The 22,311-nt window shown below is 44.0% G+C and overlaps 1 protein-coding gene across 5 annotated transcripts in view; it reads left to right on the top strand.

The window, feature by feature from the left end:
• USP34 (ubiquitin specific peptidase 34) overlaps positions 1–22,311 on the top strand; it is a 305,275-nt gene that overhangs the window by 3,631 nt on the left and 279,333 nt on the right. The window lies entirely within an intron of this gene.

Raw genomic sequence — 22,311 nt, 5'->3', positions numbered from 1 at the left:
TCAGCTGCAGCATCGGCCTGATTATGGAACTTTCTCCCGCTGGCTCTATCGCCGAGAACTGAACATTCTCGTGACCACTGATCACTCAGTTGTTGGTTAAAGTGGTAGTAAAGTTTCACACACATAAAATTATCAGTGAGTACAGTACAAATAGATGTCACTATACCTCTTCGATTTGCTTGTAATCTGTGCCGTTCTATTTATTGACGCCGCCCATGCATGCACATATTCTCCCAGATGTACGGCATTCTCTTTTGTGCCGGGAGTCCATTTATTAAGTATGCTGTTTCCATCATTTCCTCTCTGCTGCGCTGCACCAAGATACCCCGAGAATATAGTCCCATTAGAAGTTCTTCATACCCCATGTGACCTTAAATGTCAAACAGGTCTGCTATGATAGGTGTGACATGGTTGCCATAGTAATCCCAGAGCTAGAACGCGGCTTGGCTAAGAAAGCATTGTTCATGCACCAGATTACAGCTAGGAATAGAGGAAAGGGCGGTAATAAATTACAATGCGGACTCATCATACTTAAAATGGAGCTGGCTTATCCTGGGAAGCATGGATTTTAAAACTGCTGGAAAAAGTACGAAACATGTAAATGGAGGTTATTATAATGCAGAATATGTTGTAATAATAATCATTTTTTTTTTTTTAATCGTGTATGAGGGGCAGAGTTTACTACTCATTTAGCTTGAAGAGGAGAGTGACGAGTGTCAGTCACTGTTCTCTGGTCTGTACCTCCAGCGCTCACTGGAGCACAAGGTAGAAGAGGGGGCTGACTGAGCCAGCTCAGTCGATAGCTTGCTGTCCGCTGACTCTGGATCACTGGAGAGCACAAGTAAGTGCACTCTTGTGACCCACAAGAGAAGTTGTATGGCCTAAAAAGCTCTCGCCATAGTTCTCTTGTAAGTATACTTAAACCTTAAAGGGGAACTTTATCCAGAACAACTTAATCAAAAAATGTTCTTTAGCCAGGAACATACATTCCACATTAATAATTATGCTCCCAAAATGAGTGCATGCTATAAATTGCCTCCAGCATTGCGGCTGTTTTCTTTTTGCTAGAGGATGCCATTTTGCTGAAGCCCAGAGCCCCTGAACAGCAGTAAATCTCAAAGGGGAAGTAAACCCATCAATTTAACAGTTTAAAAAGTGACATTCCTGGAATACTGGAGTTGCCAACTGTCACATTTGTCTGTGTCTTCAACCAAACTGTCAAATGGCTGGTGTCCTAACTGATCAAACATGCGCACTATGGCAGTTGCATTTCAAACAAAAGCAGCTTCCTTGGATGTAAAGGATTGGAGGGTTTAATTCCACTTTAAGGCAGTCAGCAGATCGGCCTCTACAAATTCGCCCTTGCTTAAAAATAGAGAGCAACTAAGCATGTGCAGAGACGGGTGAAACAGTGTATTACTGGATTTTAAACTATATAGACACTTATTTAGAATTTTTTACATAGCTATAAATACTATTTGTTCCAGAAACAAACATGCTTGTAATCCAAAGCACATGTATATCAAAGCAAATCTCCCCATAAGAAATAACGGAAACCCAAATTATTTGTTCCACAGCCATTTATGGGTCCTTCAGTTTATAGTCCATATAAAAAGATTATAGCAATGTGTTGTGTAACTGTAAAATGTCCATCCACAAAATTAGTTTTAGAAGCAAAATCTAGCAGGAGCTACAGAGTATAAAAGAGCAGAGAGTCCTCCGCACCGCTGGCTTGCACCGCTGTCAGTCTGCAATCATGACCAGGCAGACTACCATGCACTAGAGCGATTTGAAAATGTGGCTTGAACCACTGATGGAGCACAGCATGGCATCGATGCTGAGGGCGGTCTATATGGACAGCTTAATCCCGGATGCCTGCATACTTGGATGTGCCTGTTTTTAATCATCAACCATGTGAGTTGTAGTACTTTAAATGTAACAATATTGCTACACTTGGAGGCGCCTCTTTTCTTTTATACACAGTTGTGATATGACGTTACTGGTATATTAAGTCAAAATGTATTAAATTTATCTGGTCTTGCAAAACGCTCTCAAACCAAGGTTTTACTGTACTTGCAAGTGGGCTGAAGTCATCTAGCAGGACTTAATTTTCGGACTAAACTTCCACTTTAAAGAGGAACTCCACTTTCCATGTTGGCCTTCCTTACTCCTTACCTGCTCAGCAATGTTCAGCTCAATCTGCTGTTTAGATGACATAGCTCACATCCTGGGCCGCCATCTTGGCCTTCCTAACCAATGGGAGATGGCTGCCTTTTCCGAGCTTAGGCAGCCAGCTCCCAAACGATGGGCCTGCTCTATGACTGTGTTTTTATGTGTTCTCCGAGCAGTTTGCTGGACCAGAGTCGTTCTCATCTAAGGAGGGTGGGGACGGAAGGGAAAAAAGTGAAAAAAAAAATAACTTCCCCCCCCCCCCCCCCGCTTCTGATTTTTGAAAGAGAACAACCTCCTTTTTGGGAGTAATGGTCCGCATTAAACGAGAAGTTTTGGGTTCCAAATAAAACAAACATGTCCTCACCCCCTACTGTAGCATTGATCTGTTACTGTCCCCCTCCAGCTCTAAGCCCTTCCAGTGCTCTCTGAAGTGTTGGGTTTGAGAGGGGGCTTATGCATCTGGCTCCGACTTTCAGCTGCTCACTGAGAGCCTTAGGCAGCTGGGTGGATCCCGATAATATGGTTGGGATCCTTCCAGAACCTCTGTGGCATTAGACTGGCCATACATCTATAGATTATCTGCAGATTTTCTATAGCCAGATGGAAAAAGCGGAACAGATTCCTCAATCTACGCTGAACTGTGTGGATGGAAGAATCTCACACTTTTTCCATCTGACCATAGAAAATCTGCAGATAATCTATAGGTGTGTGGCCAGTTTTAGACCTCTGACTCTGGGTACCAGGAGAGCAAAAAAGTAATTGCACTTCTGTGACCCAGAAGAGAAGTATGGCCAAAAAAAGCTTTCCCCTTATTTCTTTCTCACAATAGGCCTCTATGATTTGCCTCCTTTTTTGATCTGTTTAACCACTTGAGATCCGCGCTATAGCCAAATGACGGCTACAGCGCGGATCTATTGACGTAGTCCCGTGCACGAGCGGCCTGCGCGCCCCCTGAGGGGCGCGCGCGGCGCGCTCCTGTGATCGGTAAATCGACGAGACTCGCCTGATCACCGATCCTTGCAAGGGGTCGATCCCGACCCCTTATCACGTGATCAGCTGTCAGCCAATGACAGCTGATCATGTGATATAACGGAGCCGATAATCGGCTATTATTCCTCCTCGCGCTGACAGCGCGAGGAGAAAAAAAAAGCCGATCACCGGCGGCCGTGATCGGGACATCAGTCCCGATCACGGCCAGCCCTGCCAGTGCCCACCTGCCCCCTGCTTTGCCTGCCTGAATAAAAAATGTGTCCCCCCCCCCCCCAGCAGTGCCACCCAGCAGTGCCCACAGTGCCACTCAGCAGTGCCCACAGTCTGCCCACAGTGCCACTCAGCAGTGCCCACAGTCTGCCTCAACAAAGGTGCTGCACCCCAGTGCCACATATCAGTGCCCAGCAGTGCCACCTATCAGTGCCCATCAGTCCCATCTATCAGTGGTACTTATCAGTGCCCCTTAGTGCCAGCCATCCGTGCCACCTTATCTGTGCCCGTCTTTGCCCATCAGTGCCCACCAGTGCAGCCTATCAGTGCCCACCAGTGCAGCCTATCAGTGCCGCCTTATCAGTGCACTTCAATGAAGGAGAAAAATGACCTGTTTGCAAAATTTTATAACAAACTATTAAACGTGATTTTTTTATTTATTTTTTGCATCTTTTTTTGTTTGTTTAGCAAAAAATAAAACTCCCAGCTGTGATTAAATAACACCAAAAGAAAGCTCTATTTGTGGGAAAAAAATGATAAAAATTTCATTTGGGTACAGTGTTGTATGCCCGCGCAATTGTCATTCAAAGTGCATCAGCATTGAAAGCTGAAAATTGGTCTGGGACTGAGGGGGGTTTAAGTGCCCAGTAAGCAAGTGGTTAAAGGATAAGTTCACTTTTGGAACATGCTGCACATTCCACCCGTTTTTTAGGGTACAACATGTTCCAGCACCCCTGCAGATATCGCCTCCCAATTCTCCTCGTGACAGCAGGTCAGGGGTCTTGAAAACCCTGTGGCCATACGGGGCCCACAAATATTGTCAGCCATTGCGATGGCCTGTAGTTTCCAATGAGCTGCAAGGGTACTGGTGATCGCCCTCATAGTTTGTTGATTCTGCCTGCTCTCAGGTAACTGCCTGTATGAGGTAAGTGCAGACAGCTATGGAGAGTTTGTAGGAGCTGGACATTGCAGTTAATAGATGTGATACTCTGCAGGCTCCTAGGAATTTTTTTTTAATAAATATACTTTATTTAATTTTTTCCTGCAAAAAAAGTGCATTTATTTATTTAATTTTTTTTAAAGTGGCCATACAGTCTGATTGTACAATAGGACACTAACATACCAAAACTATATAACATGAGGACACACCTAATTTATCTAATCAGACAGGCCCTTGGACTGCTTGACTAAAGGAGATTGTATAGTGTGTGGTGTGCTTAGAGTGGTACTAAACCCATCAATTTATAGGTTTCCCAAAACCGTTAAACTCAAAGCATGCCTTGAAATTAACTGTTAGAGCTACTAGTGTGCTTATGTTAGCTCTTGACCAAACTATCAAACCATCGAATGACTGGTGTTACAGCTGGTCACATGAACAGCGCCAAAATGACCGGTTCCTTTAACCACTTCCCGCCCAGCCTATAACAAAATGATGGCAGGGCAGGGGTTTAATTGTTCTGACTGGACGTCATATGATGTCCTTCAGAACAAAGCATGCAGCATGGCGATCAGTGGTGCTGGACATACCACATCTCCGAACACGGTAAAGAGCCTATGACGTAGGCTCTTTACCATATGATCAGCTGTGTCTGATCACCGTGTAAATAGGAAGTGCTGTTTATTGTCATTCCTCACACTGATGGGGTGTGATCAGAGGAGAGCCGATAAGCAGCTTTCCTCACAGAGATCTGCACCTATAATCAGAGCAATAATTATCAGTGTAGCCCCACTAGTGATGCCTATCAGTGCTGCATAGTAATGCCTCAAATGAAGTAGAAAAATTACTTATTTACAAAATTTTCTAAGAAGAACTTTTTTTAAACTTTGTCTTTTTTTACGTTTTTAGCAAAAAATAAAGAAAAACAGTGGTGAATAAATACCACCAAAAGAAAGCTGTATTTGTCTTACAAAAATATTTACATATTTTGTTTGGGTACAGCATTGCATGACCGCGCAATTGACATTCAAAGTATGATGGTGCTGAAAATTGGCCTGCGCAGGAAGGGGGTAAAAGGGCCGGTTGTTAAAGTGGAACTTTAGTCAGAAAATTGGGTCCTGCTAGATGACTTCGGGCTGGCCCCTTTTGCAGGTATAGCTATGTAAAACATTAAAAATAAGTGTCTTTACTGTGTAAAATCCAGTAATGCACTATTTCACCCTGCTCTGCACATGCTCAGTTGCTCTCTATTTTAAGGGCATTGTGCTGAATTTGTGTGTGATCGATTTGATGACAGCCTTAAGACCCCTTTCACACCACACCGCCCATAGCATGGGCGGTAAAACGCCACTATTTTTAATGGCGTTTTACTGCCAGGTTTGCGGCGCATTACCCCTGCTAGCGGTCGAGAGGGTTAAAACCGCCGGCAATACGCCGCAATAGCGGCGTTTTGCCAACAGTATTACAGCGCTGCCCCATTGATTTCAATGGGGAGCAGCGCTGGAGGAGTGGTAAACACACTACACACTTTCACACTACAATGGTGCAGCTTTTTTAGGGCGGATTGCAGGCGCTATTTCTAACGCTATAGCGCCTGCAAAACGCCCTGCTGTGAAAGGGGTCTACAGTGGAATTAAACCCTCCTATCCTTTACAGCCAAGGAAGCTGATTCTCTTTGATCTGTAACTGCCATGGTGCTGCACTTGTGATCAGTTATGATACCAGCCATTTGACAGTTTGGTTGAAGACACAAGAAAATGTGACAGTTGGCAATCCTGGCATTCCAGGAATTTGAAGCTGTTAAATCGATGGGTTTAGTTCTGCTTTATGATTCACTGCTATTCAGGGGCTCTGAACTCAGAACAAAATGGCAGCCTCCAGCAAGAAGAAATGGGAGCAATGCTGGATGCAATTTACAGCACACAAGTTGTTTTGAGTAAAGTTCCGCTTTACCTTCAAACGTTTGGAGGGTTTACTTTACTTCCTCTTTGCTTACCTTGTTTGTTGCTTCATCTTCTTCAAAACATTGCATATCTCCTAATTAAAGCGAAACTAAACCCTCCTATTTTTTACAGCCAAGAAGGCTGCCACCTTAGGCTCTACAGGCAGTCCCAAGTTGCATGCATCCGACATACATGTGACTCGCACAAATGGAGGGAGACAACAGGAAGTGAGAGGAAATCTACTCCTAGGAAGGGAAATTCACTCCTGTAAGGAGATATCATGGGGAAAAAGGTGTCTACAGTGAAGCTTTATCCCCAATCCTTGTTTCTACGACAACCTAGCATGGAAAAGGACTTGGGGGTCCTAGTAGATGATTGGCTCAGAAGTGGCATGCAATGCCAAGCTGCTGCTAACAAAGCAAACAGAATATTGGCATGCATTAAAAAGGAATTAACTCCAGAGATAAAGTAATAATTCTCCCACGCTCCAAGACTCTGGTCCGGCCTCACCTGGAGTATGCTGTCCATTTCTGGGCACCAGTCTTCAGGAAGGATGTACTGGAAATGGAGCGAGTACAAAGAAGGGCAGTAAAGCTAATAAGGGGTCTGCAGGATATTGGTTATAAAAAAAAAAAAAGGTTGCGAGCACTGAAATTATTCTCTCTGGAGAAGAGACACTTGAGAGGGGATATGATTTCAATTTACAAATACCATACTGGTGACCCCACAATCTGGATAAAACTTTTCCACGGAAGGGAGTTTAACAAGACTCGTGGCCACTCATTAAAATTAGAAGAAAAGAGGTTTAACCTTAAACCAAGTAGAGCAGGGGTCTTCAAACTATGGCCCTCCAGATGTTCAGGAACTACAATTCCCATCATGCCTAGTCATGTCTGTGAATGTCAGAGTCTTACAATGCCTCATGGGATGTGTAGTTCCACAACAGCTGGAGGGCCGTAGTTTGAGGATCCTTGAAGTAGAGGGTTCTTTACTGTAAGAGCGGCAAGGATGTGGATTCAGCGAGGAGCATCGATTAGTTTTTTTTAACTAATTACATAAGCACCTAAACGACCACAACATACAGGGATACACACATAATCACACACATAGGTTGGACATGATGGACTTCAACCTCACCTATTATATAACCCAAAATGTTCAAAATCCAGTTGTCGCAGGGACAGAAAGTGAGGTGAAATCTTCTGAACAGAGACACAGACAGCAAAACAAACGTTACAGGGGTGTTAACCCAGGGCTTGACAAATTTGCTTATAGGAGCCAGCTAAAAAGGTTAGGAGACCGTTTTTTAATCAGCTGCCCAGCACCCAGAACTGCATGTCCGGGACATCGGGCAATAAGAATTGCTCACGCCTGGTGCCAGATAAAAGACAGAAAAATAAAAACCTTTTATTTTTTTGTTATTTTGTACATTTTTTTTTTTTTTTTTTTTTTCTCCTTCACTTGTGTGATCTGGCTGCACTGATGGGCATTGATGAGGTGATACTAATAGGCAGTACTGATGGGCACTCATAGATGCCCATATTTTACTTTTTGCTATAAAACACATCCAATAAATTAAATAATAAAAAAAAAAATCTAATTTCTTCATCAGTTTGGGCCAATATGTATTCTGCTACATATTTTTGGTAAACAAAAAAAAAAAATCCCAGTAAGGTTATTTTTGATTGGTTTGCATAACAGTAATGGTGTCTACAAAATATGGGCTATATTTATGGCATTTTTACTTGTAATGGCAGCCATTGGCTCGCACTGCTGTCAATCAAATCCAGTGATGCGGCGCCAGGGGCCGGGTTCAACAAAGCTACATAAAGACTGGAAGACACTGGAGCAGAATCAGAAATATAGGTGCTCCAGGCCGCCCAGGTGGAGTCAAATTTTTTTTTTTCAAGTACCCTCACAGATAACCAGCCACTTCCCCTGCCTCCGTAATCTCCTGCACCTTCTCAACCCATTCGTGTGAGGCTCTTTGCAGCACTGAGAAGGTGAGGGAGAGCACTACGTTTATAGCAAGAAATAGGGGCAACATGAAGCAGGAAGTGGTTTGGTGAAGTGGTAGTTGATTACTATAGTTAGATGATTACTTTTAAGAATTCCACTCCCCTGTCCCAGGATCCAGCGCTGTCCTCACTCTGCCAGTTTCTTCACCTGGCTTCAGGTGTGGGCAGCTGACTGTGACCACTTGCAGCTCCACAGCTGACTGCTCAATGCGCAAGCCGAATGGTATAGCAACTAGCGATGCACCGAAATTTCGGCCTCCGAAACATATCTGCCGAAAATGCCCTTTTCGGCAATTTGCCGAAAGAGAAAAACGGCCGATAATGGAGCCGAAAATGGGGCGTGGCCTGGGTGGGGGCGCGGCTCCGCCCCCGGTGACGCCCATCATGGGGGGGTGCATAGTGCAGGAGAGCCGCCTCTGCCGCCTGTTTGATAACAGCACCGGGAACATCACAGCTTTCATTTCAATAGCTGTGTGTTCCCGGCCGCGCGCCGTCACACACGGCCCCTCCCCCTTGTCCGGGCACTTAGATAGACAGATCATCCGCAGGATTGGATGTTCCCGGCGCTGTGATCAAACAGGCGGCGGAGGCGGCTCTCTTCCCTGCCCAGGCTGTCTGCAAAATGGCACACAGGCTGGCTGCAAAATGGCACACACTGGCTGCAATGGGGCACAGGCACACTGGCTGCAATGGGGGATGCCTCCTGTACCACGTCCTCTGTCTCTGACCATCTTCTGTACCATGTCCCCAGTCTGACCATCTCCTGTACCATGTCCCCAGTCTGACCATCTCCTGTACCACGTCCCCAGTCTCTGACCATCTCCTGTACCACGTCCCCAGTCTCTGACCATCTCCTGTACCACGTCCCCAGTCTCTGACCATCTCCTGTACCACGTCCCCAGTCTCTGACCATCTCCTGTACCACGTCCCCAGTCTCTGACCATCTCCTGTACCACGTCCCCAGTCTCTGACCATCTCCTGTACCACGTCCCCAGTCTCTGACCATCTCCTGTACCACGTCCCCAGTCTCTGACCATCTCCTGTACCACGTCCCCAGTCTCTGACCATCTCCTGTACCACGTCCCCAGTCTCTGACCATCTCCTGTACCACGTCCCCAGTCTCTGACCATCTCCTGTACCACGTCCCCAGTCTCTGACCATCTCCTGTACCACGTCCCCAGTCTCTGACCATCTCCTGTACCACGTCCCCAGTCTCTGACCATCTCCTGTACCACGTCCCCAGTCTCTGACCATCTCCTGTACCACGTCCCCAGTCTCTGACCATCTCCTGTACCACGTCCCCAGTCTCTGACCATCTCCTGTACCACGTCCCCAGTCTCTGACCATCTCCTGTACCACGTCCCCAGTCTCTGACCATCTCCTGTACCACGTCCCCAGTCTCTGACCATCTCCTGTACCACGTCCCCAGTCTCTGACCATCTCCTGTACCACGTCCCCAGTCTCTGACCATCTCCTGTACCACGTCCCCAGTCTCTGACCATCTCCTGTACCACGTCCCCAGTCTCTGACCATCTCCTGTACCACGTCCCCAGTCTCTGACCATCTCCTGTACCACGTCCCCAGTCTCTGACCATCTCCTGTACCACGTCCCCAGTCTCTGACCATCTCCTGTACCACGTCCCCAGTCTCTGACCATCTCCTGTACCACGTCCCCAGTCTCTGACCATCTCCTGTACCACGTCCCCAGTCTCTGACCATCTCCTGTACCACGTCCGCAGTCTCTGACCATCTCCTGTACCACGTCCGCAGTCTCTGACCATCTCCTGTACCACGTCCGCAGTCTCTGACCATCTCCTGTACCACGTCCGCAGTCTCTGACCATCTCCTGTACCACGTCCGCAGTCTCTGACCACCTCCTGTACCACGTCCCCAGTCTCTGACCACCTCCTGTATAAAAATATTTTTTAAAAACAGTCATTTTCGGTATCGGTGCTGTTTCGGTATCGGTTTCGGTTTTCGGCCTAGTGTATTTTTCATTTTCGGTATCGGTTTCGGCACCAAAAAACCCATTCGGTGCATCCCTAATAGCAACTGTCTGGGACCTGTGGCGTGCCCCTGAAGGCTGTGGGGGAAGGAGGGGGGAATCAAGTAGGCACCCCCAACCCCCCCCAAAAAAAGTGCTCAATGTGAAGGGGGAGGGGGGGGGGTTTAGAGAAGGAAGAGCCAAACTTCCCCTTTTGAGTAAAATTCCGCTTAAGTCTGCCGACAAGACTTGTAGTTTATTCATTCACAGCTCCCTCCCAATTACCACACTTGTGCACAGTGTAGATGACTGTACTCCTGTTCCATTGCAGTGGTGGCAGATGGGACTTGTCTCATTCACAGATCTGGTGTGAATGGGCACTTAATACAGGTTCTTTTGATATTTAATTTTCAAGATTCAGGCTTTATGTTTTAATAATAATATTATTTGTCTTTTTATTTTATTTTTATTTTTATTTTTTTTTTAAAGCGGATGTAAACCCTCTCCTATACCCAGTGAACTGAATAGCCTCAGATGATGCAGAAATACAACTCATCTCCCTACATACATTTTACTTGTATATCTGCTGTCTTTCCCTTTCTACACTCTTTCAAAAGTGCAGATCCTGTTACAAATCTTATTTCTTCATTCAGCAGTGGGTGTGGAGTCTGGGCATACGCTGTATGAAAGCTGATTGGAGGGAAGGCACCCCCCCTCCCCCCCCCCCCCACATAGGCAAAGGAAGAAACACGCAGAGCTGTACTATTAATAGGCCATCTATCTGCTTATCTATCTCTAAGCTTGCTCCCTGACACAAATTTTCAGCTACTGTTATCTCCTGTGTCGGTGAACTTGTCAGACGCGACTCTGCTGATACCAGAGGAACAGAGCAGCAGAAAGACATTTGACTTAGAGCTTAGGAGAGAGATGAGTAAACATTACACATATATGTACCTAGGTCAGATTACACGAATGGGGTTTACAGCCACTTAAGCCCCGGACCAATTGTCAGCCTAAGGACCAGAGGTCTTTTTACAATTTGGCACTGCACTGCTTTAACTGGTAATTGCGCGGTCATGCAATGTTGTACCCAAACGAAATTTGCGTCCTTTTCTTCTCACAAATAGAGCTTTCTTTTGACGGTATTTTATTGCCTCTGCGATTTTTATTTTTTACGATATAAATGGAGAAAAAGACTGAAAATTTTGAAAAAAAAAAAGATTTTCTACTTTTTGTTATAAGAAAAATCGAATAAACTCAATTTTAGTCATACATTTAGGCCAAAATGTATTCAGCCACATGTCTTTTAGTAAAAAAAAGTCAATAAGCGTATATTTATTGGTTTGCGCAAAAGTTATAGCGTCTACAAACTAGAGTACATTTTCTGGAATTTACACAGCTTTTAATTTATGACTGCCTATCTCATTTCTTGAGGTGCTAAAATAGCAGGGAAGTACAAAACCCCCCCAAATGACCCCATTTTGGAAAGTAGACACCCCAAGGAAATTGCTAAGAGGCATGTTGAGCCTATTGAATATTTTTTTTTTTTGTCCCAAGTGATTGAATAATGCCAAAAAAAAAGTTTACAAAAAGTTGTCACTAAATGATATATTGCTCACACATGCCATAGTTATAAGTGGATTTGCACCCCAAAATATATTCTGCTTCTCCTGAGTACGGGGATACCACATGTGTGGGACTTTTTGGGAGTCTAGCTGCGTACGGCACCCCGAAAACCAATCACTGCCTTCAGGATTTCTAAGGGTGCAAATTTTTTATTTCACTCCTCACTACCTGTAAGTTTCGAAGGCCATAAAGTACCAAAATAACACAACCCCCCCCCCCCAAATGACCCCATTTTGGAAAGTAGACACCCCAAGCTATTTACTGAGAGGCATGTTAAGTCCATGGAATATTTTATATTTTGCCACAAGTTGCGGGAATATTACAAACTTATTTTTTTGCAAAGTTGTCACTAAATTATATATTGCTCACACATGCTATGGGCATATGTGAAATTATACCCCAAAATACATTCTGCTGCTTCTCCTGAGTACGGGAATATCACATGTGGGGGACTTTTTGGGAGCCTAGCCACGTACGGGACACCGAAAACCAAGCATCGCCTTCAGGATTTAAATATAAAACGCTACCAAAAAAAACTGTTAGGATCAGGCCTGACTCTGTGAACGCTGCAGTTATGTGTTTAGTGTTTTGTAAGTGGCAGTGATCGATCTATACTGCACTCGGGTGGGCCAGGCGGAGGGGCAAAACGCAGGTGCTAGCAGGTATCTGGGCTGATCCCGCTAACGATGCGTTTTTTTTGGAACCCTAAACTGCTGGGGACGCTAGTATAGATCTGATCAGATATTGATCTGTTTAGATACTATACCACTGCGGGAGGTGTATGCTTTGCGCGTAGGTGTTAGCGGTACTGGCACTACCCTAGCGCTGCCTGGGGCGACGCAGACCCTGACCCTAAAACCTAATTGATATCACCTGCCGGACCAGCGTCAGCCGTAACACTTATACGGTGATCACTGGTGAAAGGGTTAACTCTAGGGGCAGTCGGGGTTAAAACCTTTATTAGGTAGTATATGGGGTACCTAACGCTATAAAAACCTGGCGGTGAACCTAAAGAATAACTAGCTACCTAGCGGCACTAGTGACACTAATGCAGTGATCAGAAAAACGATTGCTTAGTGATATTGGCAAAAGGGGGGTGAAAGGGTTACCTGGGGGGCAATCGGGGGGGGGGGGGGGGTAGGGGGCTACCCTGGACCTAACACTAATTGCCCTGACAGTTTTTACAGTTACAACTGACACTAAATGCAGTGATCAGTAAATAAATGATCACTGCAATCAGTGACACTGACTGAGAGGGGGGGGGCACAGGGGGGATTGGGGGGGTGATCAGGGGGTGACTGGGGGTTAAAGTGTGCCTATATGTACCTACATGTCAGTGTAGTGTTGGTGCACTTACTACGATGTCTTCTCTCCTCGCGGTCCAGCGGTCAAAAGACCGCCCCGAGGAGAGTGACATCACTTCCTCCTGCCTGTGTTTACACTACACAGGCAGGGGAAGCTTCTCATTCGCCAGGAGCGATTGAGAGGGGATGGCCAGAAACCAACGGCCATCCCCTCATCCCGGATCGCTCCTGAAGCGAAACGGACCGCGGCAGCCATCGGGAGGGGGTCCGATCGGACCCCCACCCGCTGGAAGGCAGGCACGTACGGGTACGTGATTGTGCCTGTCCGTGCCATTGTGCCGACGTATAATTACATGCGGCGGTCCTTAAGTGGTTAAGAAAACTCTTTATTAATTTTTAACTATGGCAGAGTACAAGCCCGTCTTTAATATTGATTGGGCCCTAGGCAAACACTTTTTTTGGGGCCCCCCCAAAGCCCCGCACTCTGAGACATACAATAAATAGCAGCTAGACTCAAAATCAATTCACTGCAGCAGATCAGGCAGCAATTGGTTGCTAGAGGTTACAGCACACATTATGACTCGGTGATTAGTTGCTAGAGCTTACAGCACATAATTTCTGCTTGCTGATTGGTTGCTAGAGGTTACTGCACATTAATAGTGCTCACTGGTTGCTAGAGGTTACTGCACATCCTTACCGCTCACAAATTGGTTGCTAGAGGCTACTGCACAGCATTACCCCTCACCTATTGGCTGCTAGAGGTTACTGCACATCATTATTATTGCTCACTACTTGGTTGCTAGAAATTACAAGAGATCATAACTGTTCACTGATTTGTTGCTGAAGTTTACTTGCGCATCATTACCACTCACTGGTGCTAGAGGTTACTGCACATCATTACAGCTCACTGCTTGGTTGCTAGAGGTCACAGTGATGAGGGGTGTGCTATGTACAAAGTGCAGGGTTGTGGGCTGAGGGGTGCTCTGTGCTCAAAATGTAGGGCAGAGGGGTGCGCGTAGTGCCGGGCTGAGGGGTGCACTGTGACCGAGTGCAGGGGTGCGTGGAGTGCACTGTCTACATCCCCCCCCCCCCACAGTACAAAGCTCTCTTCCCCCAGTTCCTTTCCCACCACTTGGAAAATATCACAGAGCTGCAGAGTACTCACGGTGTGCCCATGCAGACTGCCAGTCAGGAGGACGCTGTGCAGCTTCCCCGCCCCTCACTCCTCTGCTCTCTATACATATTGATCTCTGAGGGGTTTGAGCGGCCGCGGGGAGAGGAGTGCTGTCACTTGTAAATATAGACATCGCTTTTGTATTTACAAGTGACGGAACTGAGCAGCGCCGGAGGTGGCTGAACTCCGGCTAAAACAAAACCCTGGCGGACACCGCAGGATTGGGGCTACTTGGGGCGGGGGGGGGGCCTAGGCAGCTGCCCCTTTTGCCCCGCAGTAGAGACGGCCCTGGCAGAGTAAACAAGCAGGCTTTTTAGTTTAGTTGTAATTGGTGTTTTTAAACAATTATTGTTGTTTTTTTTTTTTTTTTTTTTAAATAACGAACATGTTCTACTTACCTGCTCTGTGCAGTTGTTTTCCATAAGACACAGAGAGCATGCTCGGCTCCGCCCCCCATTCTCGCCTCCCTGGCTGTGATTAACGGAAGACAATTGCTGCTGCATCTCAGCCAATGAGGGAGAGACCTGGGAATGCTGCTGCTCTTGTGCACATTGCTGAATTGAAATTGGACTCGGGTAAGTATGGGGGGAGGGGGGGACTGAGGGGTGAGCTGCACATTCTATGTATGTAGGTAAAACATCTTCAACCTTTTAGAGCCACTTTAGCGGTTGCACCTATGTATATAAACAGTCTATTGTTTAAAGATTCTATTCCATACTTCATCTGTTGTCCCTTTGATAAAGGGGAGTAAAAATTACAGTGCACCTGTCTGGCTAAACACCTTTACCTTTGGAGGTAACATTGTAAGTGTATTGTTTCCAGCTATCCTATTGCTTATATATATATATATATATATATATATATATATATATATATATATATATATATATATATATATATATATATATATATATATATATTATAAGAATTTTTTGCAAATACCCAAAAGTTTGAATAAAGTGGGACAGGTGTTGCATATACAGTAAACATCTTGAATAGTTGGGTGTTTGACCTTTTTGTTAATTTGTAGAAAATGTGTTTTACAGATGCATCCCATCTGGTTTGATCACTGTACTAGTTCCAGAAATGTTTAAAGGGGACCTTATACTAAAATTCAAGGGTGATTTAAACTGGAACTGAACTCAAAATTTGCTGAGTTTATAAAGCACCTCCTAGAAATGTTAATTTTGCCTAAGCAGTATTTTGAACATGTACCCCTTCTTTTTTTTTTTTTTTTTTTTTTTTTTATGTCTTGCGTTCCTCTTGAAAGATAACACTATAGTACTCTGCCTCATAGCTATATATCTACAATTTGACATCAAGTGACTTCAGGAGATTTGGTGTTGTCACTACTGTGCTTCTTGCCTGAGGATCTAACCTAAGGAAGTGAAGCCCTGTCTCCACCAAACTGGCTGCCTCCACACAGTAATAAGTAAGTCAGTAATGTGGAAAGGCAAATGCAAAAAAACGTGTACATATACTTGCCTTGCACTCAGCTTCTGCATAGCAGAGCATGAGGTCAGGATCGCTTCTACGAGATCCCAAGGGTTGCTGAATATTCCCCATTTTGTGCAAAAACACCCAACACAGCATAGTATTTCCCTTTGGGATACTCTGCATTCACCAGGCTCTCGCATGAAGGATCGATATGCCACAAACCTCTAAGCGCTGTGAGTGAAAGCTGACCGTAAAATTGGTAAATGTATTTACCTTACTAAGGTTTTTTTTTCCACTTCAACCACTTGCAGACCGCAATAGATATATATGTTGCAGTTTTGCAAGTGGTTTACCGGAATTACGGCTGAAGATATCTGCTATAACCCCAATATCATCTTTTGCAGCCGGTGGCCAGCTTTCTCAAACCAGTGTCCTAGCGGCTCATGGTTTCCGAAGCGTTGGGAGAAGACATCCCACTCCCCCCCCCCAAAATACTCTCTGATCTTGGAGGACCAGAGTGATGTCATGATGTCACATCCAGTGTAGGATATATAGATTATGGATGGAGTGTGTGTGTGTGTGTGTGTGTGTGTGTGTATATGTGTATATATAATATTTTACACACACTCCTAGACTGGATGTCTATCTCTATCTGAAATAAAAAAAAAAAAAAAAAAAAAAAATTATATATATTCTATATCTATCTCTGAAAGAGCTAAACATGCTTTTTCAAAAATGTATTATTATGCTTTTTTTCATGGGGTGGTCATAATGTTTTATGACCACAACATGATCAGCCAAATAATTTATGACCACCCCATGATCAGCCAAATTATTTGCCTGATTATGGCGTGGTCATAATGTTTTGCCTGATTATGGCGTGGTCATAATGTTTTTCCTGATTATGGCGTGGTCATAATGTTTTTCCTGATTATGGCGTGGTCATAATGTTTTGCCTGATTATGGCGTGGTCATAATGTTTTGCCTGATTATGGCGTGGTCATAATGTTTTGCCTGATTATGGCGTGGTCATAATGTTTTGCCTGATTATGGCGTGGTCATAATGTTTTGCCTGATTATGGCGTGGTCATAATGTTTTGCCTGATTATGGCGTGGTCATAATGTTTTGCCTGATTATGGCGTGGTCATAATGTTTTTCCTGATTATGGCGTGGTCATAATGTTTTTCCTGATTATGGCGTGGTCTTAATGTTTTGCCTGATTATGGCGTGGTCTTAATGTTTTGCCTGATTATGGCGTGGTCTTAATGTTTTGCCTGATTATGGCGTGGTCTTAATGTTTTGCCTGATTATGGCGTGGTCTTAATGTTTTGCCTGACTATGGCGTGGTCTTAATGTTTTGCCTGACTATGGCGTGGTCTTAATGTTTTGCCTGACTATGGCGTGGTCTTAATGTTTTGCCTGACTATGGCGTGGTCTTAATGTTTTGCCTGACTATGGCGTGGTCTTAATGTTTTGCCTGACTATGGCGTGGTCTTAATGTTTTGCCTGACTATGGCGTGGTCTTAATGTTTTGCCTGACTATGGCGTGGTCTTAATGTTTTGCCTGACTATGGCGTGGTCTTAATGTTTTGCCTGACTATGGCGTGGTCTTAATGTTTTGCCTGACTATGGCGTGGTCTTAATGTTTTGCCTCACTATGGCGTGGTCTTAATGTTTTGCCTCACTATGGCGTGGTCTTAATGTTTTGCCTCACTATGGCGTGGTCTTAATGTTTTGCCTCACTATGGCGTGGTCTTAATGTTTTGCCTCACTATGGCGTGGTCTTAATGTTTTGCCTGATTATGGCGTGGTCTTAATGTTTTGCCTGATTATGGCGTGGTCTTAATGTTTTGCCTGATTATGGCGTGGTCTTAATGTTTTGCCTGATTATGGCGTGGTCTTAATGTTTTGCCTGATTATGGCGTGGTCTTAATGTTTTGCCTGATTATGGCGTGGTCTTAATGTTTTGCCTGATTATGGCGTGGTCTTAATGTTTTGCCTGATTATGGCGTGGTCTTAATGTTTTGCCTGATTATGGCGTGGTCTTAATGTTTTGCCTGATCATGATGTTGTCGGCTTTTGTCACCTCCCACTCTAGTTTTGAATATTTTGCCATTCATTGGGATCAATTTTGCCACAGAAACGACTATTTCGCGAACAATCTGCACGTTTTGGTATATTACTGTCTATGTAGTGTAAAAGCTGTGGAGGAGTTGCGGTGGTAAATTTGGCTATAATAAGAAAATTATATATATATATAACGGTAAGTATTTTTGCTATGCAAGAATACTTAAGAAAAAAAAAGCCAATACTAGTAATCATGTTTCATTGATCTGACTGTGATAAATAAGGATAAAATTTGATAATTTTTACAAGGGCGTGTTTAGGGGCAGAATTAAGGGTGGGCAGGGTAGGGGTTGGGTGGGGCAACTGGTGAATAATTTTTAAGGCTTGGCTAGTAGCTCAAAAACACACTCAAAAGTAGTTTTTGAGTAGACCAGTCAGTTTCACAACTCTTTAAGTAGTGAGTCGCTTTGCTTCGTGAATAACCAGTTTTCCTCTTGAGTTCCATGATTTGTGGCCATTGTGTAAGCTAAAGAGCGAAAGCATATATATATAGTACTTGTAGGCTTTATGTGTGGGGGAGATTTTTTTTTTTTTTTTTTTTTTTTTTTTTTTTTTCTTTGACCTATTGGTAGTGTTGTAATACAAGGAAAAAAGCTTTGGCTGTTAATGTCAATTGTTTAGGCCGGGACTTGACAAACTTTGAATTTAGAAGCCAGCTAAAAAAGTTAAAGAGCCATTATTTTATTTTTATTTTTTTTAACCAACAAAGCTTACGGGTAGAATGTGTAACATGTTCCTGAAGGTGAACTTCTCCTTTTAACCCTTTCACAGCCAGAGCCCCCCCCCCCCCCTTTTTTTTTTTTTTTGTAACAAGTTCTCTTTTTTTGAGACCTGCCGGGTCTCCCCTGTGCTTCACTGAATGTAATGCAATGCAGATCGCTTTTGCATTTGGCTGGGGAAACTGTCAACACAGACTCGGAAGTGATGTCACACATCACTGCTTGGTCAGCAACAAGAAGGGGGGAGAGCGGACATGTGTCCGTCTACTCTGTGGCACCCACTGTCCCGGGCTCGCAGATGGGCAAGCAAAGCTCAGGATGCATAGCGGAGGGGGGATGGGGGGGCATGGGGGGTGTGTGTCTGGGGGAGGGCAGCCCAGGTGCCAGGATGCTGCCTTGGTGACCTGGAGTTTGCCCTGGTTTAGGTTGAATTATGGTTTTGGACAGTAAGACTTGTATCCACTCTGACTTTATTTAATTTATTTTTTTTCTCCTTTTTCGGTCTACCTCTCTTATAAGCGTTACTATTTTTTGTTTATTTAGGGTCATATTTTAGTGACACTTCATTTACCTTTTACTATTGTGTCTTGATGGTATCATTATTGCCCATATTTTTAATCCTTTTTCTAAGTGATTGCCCGATCACCTCTTTATAATTGCTAAAATCTTCGTCCTGTGACATGGTTATTGTCACGTTATACTTGCAATTTCAATGTGAATTTCCATTTTTTTTCTTCTGTATTCTCCTCTGAAAATGTCAATAAATATATATTCAACCTAAAATGTGAGTGGTTGTTTAGGTAATGTACTGTTTACTCACCAGAGGACTTTAGAGCCCCAAACTTGCTGACTTATTTTCCAGCTGAAGAAACAAAGCTTAGCAGGTTGCTTTGGGGGCTTTAGGTCATTGTTTGCATGAAGTGATTATATAATGCAGCGTGTGGGAGATTGATTTGGTTAAGGAATGCAAACTTTGAAGCTAAGTAGTCTGATTATATTCTTCATGCTGAATTAGTGAACCAAAGGAAAAGCTGTTTAATAACTGCAAGAACGCTAGCAATCAAAGGCAAACATAAGTGTAGGTAGTTGTAGAAACTCTTCCAGGAGCTGAAGAGTGCTTTTTTGATGTTGGGGGTCTTCTGCATACTTTGCTTTTATCTAGGCGACAGATGCCTTATGCAGACCTTTTAGATCTGCTGTAAAGGCTTAAAGTTTCACTAAATGAACATCCTAAAAAAAATGCATGCTTTTCATAATCACTCAGTTACTATGGGATTTATTCTCTGCGCTCTGCAAAAAAAGCTGGTTGATCCTGCTGCTCTCTATCTCCACCTTCTGCCCATGTCCCCAATACAGCTAGGGATTTTGCAGAACAGTGTTGGCATCTAGTGCACATGCTCAGTTTTCAGTAAGTTTCTTTACTGTGCATTTCCTCCCTATCTAAGCATCTTATGTGACTATAAAGCCACATGTGTGGGCGTATAGGCAGTGGTAAATGACAGCCCACTCTCTCCTGCCTTCCTTCTCCATGCCCACTAACTAGCAAAACACAATGGGGGTGGGATATTACATGTAGATTGACGGAGGCATCACCTCCCTCTTATTCTTAGACACAGGCTGGAGGGGTGTGACACAGCCTGTGACTGGCAGAAATCTGCTCACATCATGTTATTACCAAAAAAAAAATAGATTTGATTTCAAATTATATTGGTATGACCATTTTAAAATGGTTATATTGATCTTTATTATTTTTTACTTTGTATACCAAATGCTGTGGCGTGTGTGTGGTTTTTGTTTTATTTTTTATCATGTGACCAGCAGCAGAGGACTAGAAGAACCTCCTGCTTATGTTTCCCTGCAGACAGGTGGAAAAGATCTGAGTCCTGTGACCGCTGTTTATCTGTTAGGAAGAAGGTACTTGATGTGTGTGGGTTTGTTATTTTTTTATTTATTTATTTTTAATTAAAATTGCAGTGCAATCATCCACATACAGAAGTAGAAGGGACTGTGTGTGTGTGTGTTTTTAGTATCACTTTTTTAAGGTGGCCATATGTGGATTGAAATTTGGCAGTTCACCAGGGACCGGCCAAACGTTGATCCATGTTTGGGCACTGAACAAAAGTTATTTACCGGTTTACTTCTATTTAGTCAACATTTTGGAACATTTCTGTTCGTTCAGTGCTGCAGGCTATAGCACTGATCAGTGTATTCTGACAGCCTGTGCGAATTGGAGCCTCAGTTTCACGTTCTTAGCTGACAGGAGTGGCACCCGGTGTGGTCTTCTGCTGCTGTAGCCCATATGCTTCAAGGTTCGATGTGTTGTGCATTCAGAGATGGTATTCTGCATACCTTGGTTGTAACACGTGGTTATTTAAATTACTGTTGCCTTTCTGTCATCTCAAACCAGTCTGACCATTCAACTGACATCAACATGGCATTTTCGTTCTCGCACAACTGCCACTCACAGGTTATTTTTCTCTTTTTCGGACCATTCTTTGTAAACCCTAGAGATGGTTTTGCGTGAAAATCCCAGTAGATCAGCAGTTTCTGAAATGCTCAGATCAGCCCGTCTGGCACCAAAAATCATGCCACGTTCAAAGTCTTTTAAAGTGGAGCTCCACCCCTTTGGCACCTTTTTCGAGGGGGAGCGGATACCTGTCAAACCCCAGGTACCCGCTCCCAATTCCAGGTAAGATTGCAGCGATCTACAAAACTTCCGGCCCCTCCTCCCCCTGCTGCCTTCTGGGACGCACAGGTCCCAGAAGATAGCTGGACCACTCAAAGTGCAGCGCCACTTGTGCATGCACACTAGAAAATGGGCTGCGAAGCTGCAAGGCTTCACTTCTTGTTTTGCATTGTGAAGGTGCCTGCACCCGGAGCCGAGGGATAGGTCGGCTTGGGGTGCCAACATCGCGGGCTCCCTGGACAGGCAGGTGTCCTTTAGAGCTGCAACTAACGATTAGTTTGTCTGTCGACTAATCTATTGATTTTTTTTTTCGATCAGTCATCGACTATACGATTATTTATTTTTTTTTTTTATTAATCTAGTGTTTTTTATTTATTTTTTTGATTAGCTAATTAATCCTTTGGATAACCTTACAAAAAATAAGTACATAAAAAAAAAAGTAAGATAAAAGAATATAACTAGTACATACATATATAGAGTATATATAAGTATGTACTTGTACTTTATATTCTTTTATTTTTTTTTTTAAGTGTGTGTGTGTGTGTGTATATGTATGTATATGTGTGTGTGTATGTATATATATATATATATATATATATATATATAACATTTTTTAATCTTAGCTTTATATTTTCTGTTCAGAAGTTCATGAATGTTTGTTTTTTACAATGTTTTCTTTTTTTTTTTTAAGGGGGAGTGTGTGTGTGTGTTTTATTTTTTTTTATCCGCCCTGTTGGGTGGGCTATGGGGAGATATCAGGTAGGGATGCACCGAAATTTCGGCCACCGAAACATATCGGCCGTAATTGCCCTTTTCGGCAATTTGCCGAAAGAGAAAAACGGCTGATAATGGAGCCGAAATGGGGCGTGGCCTGGATGGTGGGTGTGGTTCCGCCCCTGGTGATGGGGGTGTTCTATAGGGCAGGAGAGCCACCTCCGCCGCTTGTTTGATCACAGCGCCAGGAACATCACAGCTTTCATTTC

The sequence above is a fragment of the Lithobates pipiens genome, unplaced genomic scaffold, assembly GCF_037356315.1.
Source record: "Lithobates pipiens isolate NorthernLeopardFrog02 unplaced genomic scaffold, aLitPip1_a1.2 Scaffold_18, whole genome shotgun sequence".
Classification (NCBI taxonomy): Eukaryota; Metazoa; Chordata; class Amphibia; order Anura; family Ranidae; genus Lithobates; species Lithobates pipiens.
This window is presented reverse-complemented; position numbering and strand designations above follow the sequence as displayed.